The sequence below is a fragment of the Sinocyclocheilus anshuiensis genome, unplaced genomic scaffold (assembly GCF_001515605.1).
Source record: "Sinocyclocheilus anshuiensis isolate Anshui unplaced genomic scaffold, SAMN03320099.WGS_v1.1 scaffold532, whole genome shotgun sequence".
NCBI classification, from domain to species: domain Eukaryota; kingdom Metazoa; phylum Chordata; class Actinopteri; order Cypriniformes; family Cyprinidae; genus Sinocyclocheilus; species Sinocyclocheilus anshuiensis.
The window spans coordinates 346,510-362,808 of NW_015555819.1; the positions used below are offsets into that span (position 1 = coordinate 346,510).

General features: G+C 35.5%; 1 long non-coding RNA gene across 1 annotated transcript in view; it reads left to right on the forward strand.

The window, feature by feature from the left end:
• LOC107675290 (uncharacterized) overlaps positions 1 to 11,228 on the forward strand; it is a 32,924-nt gene extending 21,696 nt beyond the window's left edge. Inside the window, exon 3 of the long non-coding RNA XR_001632584.1 lies at positions 10,984 to 11,228. This is a non-coding gene — a long non-coding RNA (uncharacterized LOC107675290). The remainder of the gene's footprint in view (positions 1 to 10,983) is intronic.
• The last annotated feature ends 5,071 nt before the right edge of the window (positions 11,229 to 16,299 follow it).

Here is a 16,299-nt window from a genome sequence, read left to right on the forward strand (position 1 = left end):
ATGCCCCCCCCCCCCCAATAATAATAATAAAAAAATAAAATAAAATAAAAAGTCCAGTGAGTAAAGTAAATAATATCTTGCTATATAATAACAGAACACTGAATCAAAAGTGACTTTTTTTCAGAGAAATATATTTTCAATCTGAACATGTACAACCTACAAAAACAGTGTAGTAAACAACTAAAATATATTAAAACATTAGTCTTAACTTACCATGTGCTAAAGGCAGAGAAAAATTAAAGTCTGTTGTTCCTGTAAAATCTTATTGGTTGATAGAATCATTTATTCACAAACCAACAAGGGCTTTGGTCCAATAACATGTCCTACTTGACATGTCCAATTTTTTATTTTCTATAAATATAATACATTTAGTTACGAAAGATACTAAGAAAATCACAATATTTACTCAAAATATTAGGGATGCTCCGATTCCACTTTTTCCAGTACTCAGCCGATACCGATACTTTTATTTTTTTGTACTTGCCGATACTGATTACCGATGCCATATTTTAATTGTATTTGTAAATTTTTTAGATATTGGGTACAGAAACCAAAAGAATATGTATAATGTTAGCTTGTTAACTTAAATTATCAAATAGATATATCCTTCAGTTATTTTCACAATTATGCCCATTAAAATGTATTTTACAAGTTTTAGTTACTTTCACTGTTAATTTTTTGCTCTATGGTATATCATCTTTAATTTATTAGCATTAGAGCTGCTCCATTGCACCAGCTCAGTACTGTAATCACGCGTTTTGCTGTAATAATGCAGGAAACCACTCGTTATAAATCTTTCAGAAATATAAGTAGCGTTTTTTCATCTGAAACGTGCTGCGATTTATATTCCAAAGTGACTCACATAATACAGAAAGACTCATGAAGCAAGCAAAACGTGCAACGCGCGCATGTGTTTGTATTGGTGCAGAATGAGAGGGACAAGTACAGTACAGCCTAGCGCATTTAGACTGGCCCATAGTTTCACTTTTGCCATAAAGTCGTGTATGCCTAATGTTGAAAATAAATGTTGTTTATAGTGAATGCTATAAATGTTGTTTTATATTTGCGATTTAGTTTTAATCCAAATGATGCGTGCTAAGTGAGCGGCATGTGCGTCGCCGCGTGCTCAATCCACTCAGCGTGCTTTGCTTATCAGCTCGTGCACATCAGCTATACAGGAGTTAATACTGAATGTTTAACATTATATTAATTGCATACATACAGTGGTGTGAAAAAGTTTTTGCCCCTTCCTGTTTATTTAATTTTTTTTGAATATTTGTCACACTTGAATGATCCAGATCATCAAACAAATTTTTATATTACACAAAGATAACCTGAGTAAATTCAAAATGCAGTTTTGAAATAATGATTTCATTTATTAAGGGAAAAAAGCTGTCCAAACCTGCCTGGCACTACGTGAAAAAGTACATGTTTGACTGTTGGTATGATGTTCTGTTTATGAAATGCTGTGTTGGTTTTACGCCAGATGTAGCAGGACACGCACCTTCCAAAAGTTAAACTTTTGTCTCATCAGTCCACAGAATATTTGACCAAAAGTCTTGGAGATAATCAAGATATTTTTTTTTGGCAAATGTGAGACGAGCCTTTGTGTTCTTTTTGGTCAGCAGTGGATTTTGCCTTGGAACTCTCCCATGGATGCCATTTTTTCCCCCGTTCTTTTATGACCTCCTGGATGAGTCGTCGTTGCGTCTCTTGGAGTAATTTTGGTAGGCTGGACACCCCTGGCAAGGTTCACCACTGTTCCAAGTTTCCTCCATTTGTGGATAATGGCTCTGACCGTGGTTCTCTGGAGTCTAGTGATGTTACGTTCTGTGTCAAGACTTCGGAGCATGTGTCGAGAAATCCCGGCAGCTTTCAGTGAAGCGCGTATCGAGGCTTGTATCGCTTTAGAGCAATGACGTCATTGATGACTTCCGAAGCCTCGCTTGGCCAGACTGGTTCAGGAAGCGGTTAGAATCTTGTAAATTCACAGTCCTCTGCCCTGTTAAACTCAGCCACTTTCCAGTTTTAGACTAATAATATTGCCCCTCCTGCCTATTATGAGCAAAGACTTGATTTACACACATTTGATAGCCCCATTCATTTCAAGCCAATACGTTTATTACACAGTTATGTTATATTATGTTATACAATCATTATATACCACTAGAAAATACACATTATATTAGTCAGATTAGTCTATGTGGAAATAGATTTTTTTTTTCTTCACCGTTATTTCTAAACCTTAACTGGTGCAAAATACAGTGTATCACAGACCACATCGGGTAATCTGTAATGTAGCTGCTTGTTTTACACTCTTTGGCCACCAGGTGGTATTGTGAGCAAATAAAGGCCTCGAGAAATGAACCCTTTTGTGAACCACTTAAAAGGGTAACTGAAAAAGCTTCAATTCTTCATGAGGCTTCATCTCGCCATCACTAATGGAGTCCCAAAGTCCTAAAAATGGCTCCAGAACCCTTTCCAGACTGATACATGTCAACTATTGTGTTTCTCATCTGTTCTTGAATTTCTTTAGATCGCGGCATGATGTGTTGTTCTTTAAGCATGCTTCACTTTGTCAGACAGGTTCTATTTAAGTGATTTCTTGATTCAACAGGTCTGGCAGTAATCAGGCCTGGGTGTGGCTAGTGAAATTTAACTCTGCTTTCTAAAATAATGTGGTTAATCACAGTTCTTGCATGATTTAACAGGAGGGGGCAGTTAATTTTTCACGTAGGTTTGGACAGCTTTTTTCCCTTAATAAATGAAATCATCATTTAAAAACTGCATTTTGTATTTACTTGCAATTTCTTTGTGTAATATTAAAATTTGTTTGATGATCTGAATCTTTTAAGTGTGACAAATATGCAAAAAAATTAAAAAAGAGGTAGGGGGCAAAAACCTTTTCACAGCTCTGTATACTTCGTAGACATCCTTAATCTCTATCAATAGCTCCATTCTGTTGTCTGTTGTTCTGTTTCTTTGTCTGAATACGGCACTTATCACATGCTGTGTCGAGGCATTTTAACGAGTACAAGTACGAGTACAGAAGCTCAGTATCAGACTTGATACCGATACCGATACCAGTATCGGTGTTGGCACATCCCTACAAAATATGTAAAAAACTCTGAAAATGATTATCCATTGACAAAGCTTTTTGTAGATTTTGGTAATGAGACTGAAACCGGCTGAATGATTAAATCTGTTTGTCAGGTGATCTGTTATCAGCAGTGTTATTTTAGTATTATTTATATACTATTATAGTTTTTGTTCATATTTTGAATAAAATGTTATTTTCATTTTTAAAGTTTTAGTACTTTTGTGGTGTTTTGTTGTATTTATTAGATTTTTTGACTATAATATTTATTATACACTTTTATTTATTAGTTTTAGGGCTGAAACGATTCCTCGAGTAACTCGAATACAAAAAATCATTCAAATAATTTGCCTCGAGGCTTCGTTTGGTCAATTTCCTGTAACTACCCACGGAACACTGTGTTTCCCCACGGACCATTATTACTGACACACAAACCAATAAATGCTGGACATAACCTGCGTAATGTGCACGCTATCCATGCTAAATTCTATGTCATTTTCAATACTATTTAGGGCAGATAGGGTGGATAGTATGCACAGTGGGACGCAGGTATATTTAAGACCATAAATCAATATGGTGGCTAGTTATGATGTCCCTAAGTTAGCTATGTTTTGTGAAAGACTAAACGCCATTCATGTTGATCGTCTTATTCTCTCTCTGTGACACACAGACACCCCCCCCCATACTGATTTTATGCAACAGTTCAATAAACAAGAAGTTAATATTAAGAGACTTGCGATTTAGACACCATATTGCCTGTAGTGCTCTATTTTGGCAACAAAAAAATAATTCCAAACACAGTCACAGCACTGTTTTGTCTCTAAGCAACATGAGGTGTTTTGTTCCTGAATTAATCAACTGTTTAAATGATTCGGTTCAGTCGTAATTAATCACTTATTAACAGTGACTTGCTGCCACCTACTGGCGGTTTTAATTTCACATTTAAAGTATCTTTTCATTTTTAAAATAATTCTAAATATCAGTATTCAATGTTTCATGTTTAAAATAACAAAATATTATTTATGCATTTGTAACTGCAGGTTAAATGCATTCATGTTCCTCTGAGCTGAATTAAATAGTGTAAATAGGCCTACATCTAAATACCTCTTCAGATGCTGCTTCTGTGTTTCCTCTGCATTGCAAAGATGCATTTTGTTGATACTGATATCATTTGTGTGGTAACAGCCCAAATGTCTTATTATTCTAATTGACTGATTAAATGTAAGAAGTTGACTTAAAAGATGATGCACAAAGGCTTTATAAAGGTACAAATGCCCATAAAATGTAAAAATCAATTTAAACTTATTGGAACAGATTAATTCCTACCACTGATTTTTGCGTCTCACAAAAGCCACAAAGCCTTCCAAGAAGACAGTAAAGGCTTATGTCATGCTTGAGCTTTAGTTAGGCTGAAACTTGAAAGTTAAGTTGCACGACATAAATGCAATGTTTAGGTATTATTATTTGTTATTACTATTATTTTGATTTATGTCTTAGTTTTAGTTTGTACCTTTTTACTATTTTTAAAGTAATGTGAAATAGATTTTTGTATTTTTATTTATTTATTTACTTTATTTTTTATTTATATTTTTATTTTTTATTTTTTTTAATTTGTATTTGCATTTTGTACGTAATTTGGCAGTTAAATGCATTAAATGGGTATAGTTTTAACGGTAATTAATGTATGCAATTTCAGCAGTAAAAATATAAATTTTTCTAAAAAGGAAACAAATTAGTTGTTTATTTTAAGAGACCTATCTTATTTTCTCTTGTATATCTAGTATTGCTCTTTAATAAAGAAAAATTACTTATTCGATTAATCGAATGGAATAATCGGTAGAATACTCGATTACTAAAATAATCGATAGCTACGGCCCTAATTAGTTTATTTAGGTTTAGTTATTTTAGTAATTCAACTTGAACTAAATGGAGAAAAATAAGCCTAGGGACAAAAATAACTTTAAATGTTGCATTTATACATTTAAAGCGTATCCATTTACATTATAATTTTTGTTGTCCGTCTAGTCTAAGTTATAGTTGTGTACTGGCTCCAGGCAGTGGTGCAGTTTGACATGTATGCAAGATTACACAACAATCATCACGGCTGGTGAGAGAAAAACTCATTAGAATGATGAAAAGTCCCCACGGTTGTACCTACACATGTGAATATAGCTCAAGGTATATCTGCACTCTGTTAACAATTTTGTTAGTGTGCTACTTATGAAAGATTTATGGTGCTAAGTAATAGTTGTGTTTTTCCTTTGTGGTTTGCTCGAGAGCACATTGTTTTGTCACGATGGAAGCCTCTGCCAGCTCGTTTACCCCATTCTGTCTAGACTTAATGTTTGATGATAAATGTTAATTGGGAGCAGCGCAGAGATGAACTCCAAGCCGTCTGATTGACAGTCTGGTATTGCAGTCATTTTCTGGATGAGTTGAGCATCAGCTCCGCAGGTTAAAAGGTGATCATCATCTGCAGATGTCAGTAAAGCTTCACTTTCAGGTCTGCTCGACGGCCCACGGACAGAGTGATAGTCGATCGGGCCAGTGCTTCATCGTCACAAAGTTTATCGTTTGCACATTTTTAAGTCTTGCCCAGTTAAACATTCAAGCAATTTTAAACTATTTCAGCGCAAGAAGATGTGAAAGCGAACTCGATTCTGTTACTTAAGTAAAATCTTTGGAAAAGTTGCATAATGATAAGCCTACATTTTACAACCAAACGTATTATTACACTAAAAGTAAATGTTATCACTACTAGAAAGTATGATGTTGTGAGTTTTTTGGACATATACTTTAATTTCAGTATTGGGGCTAATGCATTACAAGTAATATGAGTTGTAATGTAATCATACTTTTTCAAGTAACTAGTAAGTTAACGCAATACTTTTAAATTTACAAGAAAATATCTGAGTTACTTTTTCAAATAAGTAACCCAAGTTACTTTGTTTTCCCATTTAGACATTTTACTGACACCTCCCCTGTCTCTGTGCTGAGAGATATTGGCAGTGAGGTGCAGAGGCATGTCCTTCAGCCTAATGGTGTGTGCACACCAAAAGTCAATGCAAAGACACGAATAGATGCAAATTCATGCCAGGTGGCGCAAATTGGGCGATGCTATTGCAGCAAACGTGTGATTATATGCCTCAATTGCGTTTTCCTTTCAAGTTAAAAAATTTCAGCTTGAGCAGAAAATTCTCATGACGCGTTGTCACGCAAGTCAATCAGCGAAGAGCTTATTGACACATCCAGTTTGACAAGTCCGGTTGTATCAGAAAACAGAGGGAGAGCATCACGTGATGATTTTATTCGTGCGAGTGACACAAAAAACATCCCACGAGTAATATAGAGCGATAACGCGATGACAATATTCGAAGAGTTCATTTACAAAAACCGATAACGTTTTTTTTATTACGCATTCCAAGTAATATCAATCAAACTGCAGTTGGGTTGTTTTGATTAAGTAATAATAACTTAAATACAGGTAATTTACAAAATTAAAGTTCATTGAAAGTATGTTTTTTTTAACATATTAAAAGTTTGTTTTATAGCAAAAGCAGATAACTCCAACAGTCGTTTTTTGGCTAAATTTTTGGTGTTTTTCGCTAAAATTGACATCGGCTTCTGTTCAAAAACAACAAGGGTGCTTGTCGGCTTCTGCAGTAAAACGTGAACTCGCGATGCCTTGAAAGTGGCCAAAAACGGCTTTTTTGACAAAACGTGTTTAGGGTTCAGATCGCGCTATATGTGGAGAATAATGCACGGCAATCAGCTCATTTTTTTTGAAAGTGACGTTTATCGGTTTTTGCAAATGAACTCTTCCTTTGCTTCTCATTTGGTGTGTACACAGCATAAAGCTTAATTTCACTTTTGGTGTGAAAAGGGACTTTACAGTTGTCAAAAATGTAACTTTTGGGTTTTTTGTTATTTAAAAATAAGCAAGCCCCAGCTCAGGTGACAAAGTAATGTAATGGATTACTTTCCATAACAAGTACCTAACTGAGTAACACAATTAGTTACTTTTTTATGGAGTAACACAATATTGTAATGCATTACTTTTAAAAGTAACTTTACCCAACACTGTTTAATTTATACATTATACAAATGAAATGAACACCCGCCAACCCGCATTATATGGTTATCATGTGGCGGGTGATATTTGTCTTGAAAAGGAATGCCTTTAGACAGAAATATGCATTTGATAACATTTTGGAGGACAGATGAAAGAAGATCTGTCAGTGCGCATTGGATCGTTGTTTAGGTTCAGATGTTCAGTAAGCGGTCAAATGTAAAGAGTTTTTACTTTCATTTCCATGTCAGTCGTAACCTTTATATGCCTATGAACGCAAAACTCTGCAAGTTCACTTTATTTTGATACTGTCAAATAACACAAAATGTAACTATTTATTACCATACAAAGCAAAGGACATGCAATGATATAGCTTGTCTTCTGTAAAATAGACCTGATCATTCAAAGAAATTAAATATTACCTGTCTAAATAATAGCATGTTATTGTATAGTATATATGTCACATATGGTTTGAAGTAACTAGCTACTTAAATAAAAGTATCTTAATAGTTACTTGAGTACAGTTTTTGGATACACTACCGACCTCTGTCTAACTGTTTATTTGATTTGTATCGAAGTTCTTAATTAAAGATCTAAAATGTTGGTGTCATAAAAATGATTTGAATACAAGGTGTGTGTATAGGATGTTAATTCAGTTCATTCAGTAACTAACTTGGACTTTTCGTGAATGATTCAGTTAAAGAATCTCTTCATAAGAATCATTTGAACTGCAGTTGTATGTTTTTGATTAACTAAAAACAACCAGAAAGAGACATTTGCTTGTGAATCAGACGTTGCTTAATGTGCTGTATATTCGTTTATTTTTGCGTGCAGTGCTTGAGGACTCAATTGAAAACTCTTCAGACGAAGCGCCGCTGTTCCGCATCCACCCCCGGTCTTAAATATATGTCATCGAGGTAGACAGAAAGATCCTTATTATTATGCTGATGATGGTCAAAACATCTATTATTGATGTATTTTCACGTCTATCTCGCGTTGGCTTGTCGGCATGTCTAATCCCAAATTCTACCCCTGTGAGCGCCATCAAAAACCCGAGACCGTTTAAATGACACACAGCTATTTTGTTCAGAGAAAAGCACACAAACACTGCCACCATGACGCCTAAATGAGTGTTTTCCTGGATGATATGCCAGTGAAGGTTTTCCATCATTGCACTTCACCTTTGTAATAATAAACACCAGTAGATGATCGTCATGCAATGAGTGGCAGCTGGCGGAGGATTGGTTTGTGTGCGATTTATGAACGATTCATAAGCCAGTATCCATATTTCTGCATCTTCAGACGGTTTCTGAAGGGAACTGTTTTAACACCTGCTTCAAAGCGTTGCTAGCTGCTCAGTGACAAAGTCTTGCCATCACTGACAGGCAAATTACAGTTTAGCGTCAGTATGGTTTCCACTACGACTGCCGCCTTTCTGTCGTCTTTCTCCACTCATCCAGTGCAAAAACATGTTCCAAGATGAGCCGTCTGATAATAATGTATCTTCTGAACCTTGAACATGCTCCAACACCTAAATCTGCGCTGATTTATCTCCTTGAGGAAAGTATTTCACCCTGACAGAAGATTGTAAGGTGGCCCGATGCGAGAGTTTCAAATGGTTGACATTTAGTGGGTCGTGTGTTTTTGCCTTTACTGCCGACGAGTTTGATCATTATGCAGTGTGTGTGTGTGTGTGTGTGTGTTTATAGAATCACCAGTCATGGGAACTGTATTTATCCCTTTTCCTCTGAATTTCCCTTTAGCAAGTACTGCTTCCTGCCACTAGGGGAAAGGGCATTTTGCTGGATGGATGCTGTTTCTGGAACTTGAACTAGGTTATTTACACATTGGAAAGGGCAGACAGTTTTTAATGTTTGTGGAGTTTGGTCTTGGTCACTTTGAATTCTTCCTCACTGAAATCATGCGCATATTGCTGTTAATTCCAAAAAAAAAAAAGTTTTGAATTTAGAGTGCATGTGCTGATCTAGGGGTCTCATTATGTAGTATCAAGCGATATCAAGTGTGACAGAAATATAACCTGGAAGCTGGAAAGAATAAATAGGCTACAGATCAGTTTTTGGCGCCACAGACAGGGGCTTGAAGAATAACAGTTCCTGCTGTGATTGAAGATGACATCACAGACATTACAGAGATGAAACGCTGATGAACTTTGCTGTCAGATCCATGAGAGCGAGCAATTGAGAGCGCTGCGTATAACAGAGATGTTTATGTGCACCTTTTATCTCGGTGATTTAAATACACAGCCTTGTTTTTGTCGTAAATCATCTAGGCTAGCGATTCCCAACCAGCGGTATGTGTACAGCAGGGGTTACTTAACAGAAAAACATACCAATATTTATTTATAATTTTTTTTTTTTTTTTTTACAAAAATATTTATAACATTTATTTCTAATTAATTGATTGAATATTAATTATTTAATTCACTCTATTTATTTAATTATTTATTTGATTAAAATCTGCATAGTCCAGGATGAGTCTTCAAATCTTTTTGAATTATTTTATTTTATTTTATTTTATTCCAAGTCTAAAAGCCAGTAGACAAAAGGTCTAATGCTTCAAAGAGTTGCTAGCTGCTCAAAGACAAAGTCTTCCTATCTCTCACTTTATTTGATACATTTTTGCATAATCCAGGATAAGTCTTCAAATTTTTATTTAATTTAATTTTACTTTTTATTTTATTCCAATTTTAAAAGATAGCAGAAAAAAGGTCTAATTTCATTGAGTCTTAAATAGAATCCTATTTCTAATTTGATGTTGGTAATGAGATGGGGTAAGACCAAAAGGTTTGATAAGATTAAAAAGGTTGGGAAACACCAATGCCAACTGCAAACACCTGATGGTTCTCCTAATGCATCACTGCGACGTCTTCAATCTACTCTTGTCAATTATCCATCTTTTTCATTCTAGCCATAAATGTGGCTCTTAGCAGCTTTTTGCTCTTTTTCCAGTGTCCATAAGTCAGTGCCAAACCCTGTGCCAGACGTAACATTTCATGAAGCTATCACAAGCCCATGCCAAAGTAATTATTTCACTTAATTTTCAGAAAATTTTTCAGGACAAGGAAAACAAAGTCTTGGATATTGTTGTTAGACATTTGAATCAGAAGTTCAAATGTGTAGATTATTATATTAGCATTCTTAGATGTTGCTGCCTGACTAGGGAGCGATAAAATTCAAGTTGAGTTATTGAGTTGAGAATGCCGAAACCATATGTTGAGAAACTCTTCATACTCCTTTGATAAACATTCATACAATATATAACACACACAATTAGACTTGCACAGATATAAAATCTTTTTATTTATTCATTTATTTTTTGCTGTATATTTTAAATGGCATTTGTGTAATGAAATTCAATATTTGACTGAAGTCCAAGATGAGGAGACATGCATTATGTGCCATAGAGGTCTTCTTTTTTTTTTTTTTTTGCAGTCTTGGAATTTCACGTTCTGCGTCTTGGAAGCCCCACTGTCCCGGACCATAATTTAACCCTGGCAATATTACATCAAAGTTTCCAAGCGTTCTGAAACTGTCATGTGCTGCATAAACATGAGATGAAAAAGTGGAAAATAATGCAGATGTCTGTAAATTTTCATTATTTTCTCTCCCCTGCTGTTTTTGCCGAATAAAGCTCTACGATCGTGATTTCCAATATCCTGTGTGTTCTGGAAATGTGTGGAGTGCGAGGGCCCGTCTGATGTTTTCAGGCAGAAGATTTACGAGACCCTGCAGTTAGTCCTCGTGCTCCGGCCATCCTTCTAATAATCTTCCACCATCTGCGTTTTTCCCCTTTGCAGACATCTGGCGTAATGACACAATGGAATCACATCCTTATCGGCCTGTGAGCAAATGCTGCTCACTTCTGCAGACTTTCCATTGCCTTCTGAGGTTTCTTTGCCAGGTTTCTAGCATTGTGACTCAAGAGCAGCTGTTAATGGTCTTGAACATGAAACAAGAGAGGCGTAAGAGTGTCCCATTTATTTAGCAGCTGTGGTGCTCATGTGAGAAATGCGAGTTTGAATCCGGCTTGCAACGTTTTCTGATCCCAATTTGCTTTCTTTTCTGTTATTTTTTTTTATCCTGTCTTCAGCAAACTCTTAAAAATAAAGTTTATTTATCTGCATTTATGATTCTGTGAAAAACCCTTAACATATTTATTTATCAACCCTTAGCGTAGCTTCGGAAAATTACGGTTAAACCACTGATGTCACATTAATTATTTTAACGATGTCTTTACTACGTTTCTGGATCGTGTTAGGATCCTTGCTGTCTATGGGAGGGTCAGAGAGCTCTCAGATTTCATCAAAAATATCTTAATTTGTGCTCCGAAGATGAACGAAGAAAATATTTATAACAGTTATTACATATCTAGTTGTATATAAATTACTATTCTATACATTTTTATATAATTTATAATAATGATTATTTTCATGTTTTTATTTTTAAACTTTTATTAAATATATTTTAATTCATTTAACCTAATAGAAATGTAAAAACAAAACAAAAAAAACCTGGCTGTCTATGGGAGGGTCAGAGAGCTCTCAGATTTCATCAAAAATATCTTAATTTGTGCTCCGAAGATGAACGAAGGTATTACTTGTTTGGAACGACATGAGGGTGAGTAATTAATGACAGAATTTTAATTTTTGGGTGGACTATCCCTTTAAAGTGACGCACCTTTACTCTTTAAACAATGCCAGTTCATGGAAGTTGACTTGAAACATTGTATTTAATTTAATATTGTTTTCAGGTAAGAATAAGAGTAAAGAGTTTGAAATTACACAGTTTTTGTCCCACAATATTTGTGGAAAATGTGAAGAAAAATTCCATGTGGGCCTGCTTACGATATATATCACTGTAGCTGTTTGCAGATGTAGCAGAATGCTTTCGAATATGGATTTCACATAATGCGGCCATGTATGCTGGCATAAAAGCACATGACGATTATTGAGTTAGGAAGTTAATCCGTTTTCATGTTCATACAGTTTTGTTGAGTTTCTGCTGAGGTGACTGACAGTTCACGTCAAAGGCTGCTGGTCCATTGCCACCTCCACATCACTCAACGTTTCCACTCGCAGCCCTCATCTAAAGCTGCTATTTTAATGTGATCTGAGTTAGATAAGAAAACACTCCATGTTTTCATATCTCACCGAGTGCCCAGTTCATGTATCCAGCCTTGACAGGTTGACACAGTGTGTGTATGCTTTTTGAGGGGTTTGAGGGAAGTTCATCCATCTTATTCTTGCCTCCTTCATACAGGCTCATCTTTGCTGTCGTCGGGTTGTGTTTGTGTGTGTGGTTGGGGGTCTAGGGGTGGAGCGGTCAGTGGAGGTGTAACCCTGGCCGTGTGTTAAACTGCTCACATATGCGACAGTAGCGGGGGTCACGGACACATGGTGGATGTTGTTTGCCCTTGACTGGGGTGCGTTAAACCATTCACAGCTGTTGTGCTGCTTTGCTTGGGGAAACGGGAGATTGAGAAACAAACTGTTGGATGAGGTGAGAAATCAAAAGAGAAGAGGTCTGCATTTGTATACAGTGCATTTCCCGCCTTTTTATTCAGTACAAGTTCGATTTGGAGTGAGTTTGGAATCTTGGGAAAATCCAGTTCCACACTTGTTTTGTAGAATGAATGGGATGTGGTTGTCATGGAGATACTGGGTTGGGTCAATGCACACCTGGGAAAAATCTATGTGCACCAATACTTAAGTATACAGTTTTAATGGGTACAATAGGTTATGAGTATGATGCACGAGATACAAAGTTCATAGTATGTCATAGTCAACATAGTATGTGTGCAGCCAGATTTTTCTAATCATGCATTCTCTGTAAGCTCAGCTTTCCTTGAATTATTTTTTTTTGTGGTAATTAGTTAAGATTGCAACACTGGGCCAGCTTGTTGTTTCACCAGTTTTTGAAAAAAAGTTTAAACAAGTACAAAGACATAACTTCTGGAGAGAAACAGCAGAAACTGAACATGGATGAAATTTCTAGTGTATTGATTGCCGGTTTTCTCACACTGTCAAATATTTTGGCTGGAAATAAAGTTGTTATGATATCAAAATCATCAGCAGGTATATTAGGCTGCTGTCACTTTAAGACCTAATGCATCCTAATGGATCCACCTCCAATTTTCTCCCAACTGTTTACATTCACTTAAGACAGACTTTGTTTACTTAAATACTCACCCTGACTGACATTTTGACATAGCTTTGTGTGTTTGACATAACTGTTTAAGCTGTACACACAGAAAAACATCTATCAGTACCAAACAGCCTATTTTATTTTTTTGTCTTGTTGTACCTGAACGATTTGAAATCGCTTAAAAGTTTAAAATGTCAAGGCTTAAAAATGCATGCATATGATCAATTTGCATGATGACGCAAACTGTAACGTCATGTAAGCAATAAAGACAATAATCCAGAATTGTCAAATATCCACTGCCTCTACACCGAATCTAATCATTTCCAGGTAAAGTGTTCCCGGAAGCTACATATCTGCAAATCTTCAAATCTGGTTCATGCTGAAATCATAATATTTATATATAATGTATGTATATTTCCGCAGAATTTTAAATTATCCAGCATTCACAAAAATTCCCTCCTTGCCATTTTCGTTTATTAAACAAAATTTTCCACAATTTTTTCAGCTACAAATAATAGTTTAGTATTCTCCAATCCATGTTTATTTTTCTATGTCAAATCCATTCCACAAAATTTCTTGATAATTCCGTGGAAAAAATCTGCATGTTCACGTTACATATCAATAAAAAGTGACTGTTGAATGACAGTATGGTTTACCAATCATAACAGCAAATTTACATAGGGTCTGAAAGAGCACAAGACTATGTAGAATACGCTCTCAAACAACAGTGATGTGAAACTTCGATAAGTTGAATTTTATTGGTTTAAATAGTACCAAATTGTCCCTTAAGGCCCCGATATACTTGGAGAAATCATCTACTGTGACGTCATTTAGAACAAAATCAGACCAAAACAAAGTTCGATTAGAGTTAATTTCAGATATTCAAAACATCTTGCCAAAACTAATCTTCTAGAAATGTTCACTTCGGCTGGTCAATAGGTTCAAACTAGGGCTGTCAAAATGGCTGAAAAACTAAATTCGAATTTTGTACTTAAATATTATCAAAATTCGAATTATATTCGAATTTAAAATGCATAATTTCAGTTAGGGTGAAGAAAAGCTTTTGGCTTCTCTCCTGAGGCCACAAGAGGGCGCATCATTCAACGCATAAGATAACATGACTATCTGCGAAAAAAAGTGCATAATGTTTAAAATAATGTTTATAAACCAATTATAATTAAGTTGCTTAAACAACTATAAACAAAACAGCATCATGTATGTATGCATAGTTTAATACAAAGGGCGGAAAGCCAATCACACAGAGTACATTTTTCATTTAAAAACATGAGATGCAGTGGGATGGGGAAAAACCCACCATAAAGAGTCGATATATGCTTTTTTCTAAGTTAAACTTGAATTAATTTTACATGGCTTTCTAAACAAGCGGCTCTTTTGTGCGAGACGCGAGTGCAACAGTAATAGATGTCCATCTAGAAAATGCGTGAAATATGCGTTCTGTGTGAACGGCTTGGTTTCGGTTTTGATGAAAACAAGATCTTCTCCACATTGATGTTCTCTTTTTCCGCTATATTTTGAATGAACAACGCAGCAGCGCCGCATCTAGTGGCTTCAACTGGATAGGCTAACAAAAATATTATAATGCAACGACACTTACATCGTCATCGCATCTCATGCACCGCTGATAAGGCTGCCTCCTTAACGCACACCTAAAAATGTGGATTTTTATTTTAAATTCGACGAATATTCTAAATTAGAATTTTTTTTTGACAGCCCTAGTTAAAACTACTATTGGTCCCTGGCGATTACGTAATAAGTCAGTGTGCTCTGTGGCTCCACCACCTTCTATTATGGAAATCACTGGTTCACTTCCCCTGTTCAGGAAAATCGGCATATATACATATATAACAGTATATGGTACATTCTGATTAGATGTTTTTTAGGGACGTACTGAAATGAAAATTCTTGGCCGAAGCCAAAACCGAGCACAATGAAACATTGGGCCGAAGCCCGAGTACCGAACATGGTTTTTCGTGTCCCCCCACCCTTTTTTACTGTTTTGTCTTGCCTTTCAAAGAAAAAATCAATTACAAAACAACAATTAAAAAATATTTAACACTGAACATTTTCAACATTCTAGCAGACATTATACCAACAAAACACAGTTTAACTTAAAATTAATAAGTTAGTAAAATAAAAATGTTTTTGGCCATTCTTCTTGAATCAGGCATATCATTGGCTAAAGACAAAAAAGAAGGAAAACTGGACACTGTGAGCAGCAATATTAGAATGATTTCTGAAGGATCATGTCGCACTGAAGAGTGGAGTAATGATGCTGAAAATTCAGCTTTGATCACAGCAATCAGTTACATTTTAGATACTATATATTCACACACAAAACAGTAATTTGAAATTGTAATAATATTTCACATTTCACATGTATTTTTTACTGTACAAATAAATGCAGCATTGCTGTGCAGAAGAGACTTGTTTTAAAACATTAGAAAATACAACAGATCCCAATTTGAACACTATGTGTGAATGTTATAATAAAGGTATTAATAAAGCTGTTGTAATTATTATCATTATTATTGTCTTACTTTTTTATTTTATGTTACAGAACAACAGTAAAATTACAGTACTAACATTTATGAAAGTTGATGGAGTTCTTGCTTTTTCTCAGCTTTTATTTTGGCCGAAATCCACAGGAAGAACTCAGTGCTTCTTTTTGTTGACAAGAGCAGATTTATAAATGATTCTCATTACGAATTTGGGAAGATGTTTGTCACACATATCACATTGTCACATCCATGCCTTGTAAAAACTCATAAAAATGTTACTGAGCAACTGACGAGTAACACTGTTTCAGGGCAGATTTTGAACCCTGACTATCAAGCAGATAGCCCCTCGAGCTCATGCAGCGCTGTCGGATTACGTGCAATTTGTGTGTGTATTAGAAAACATAACTCTCCTGCAGTTTATTTAGTAATTGTTTAAGGCCATTTCGCGAT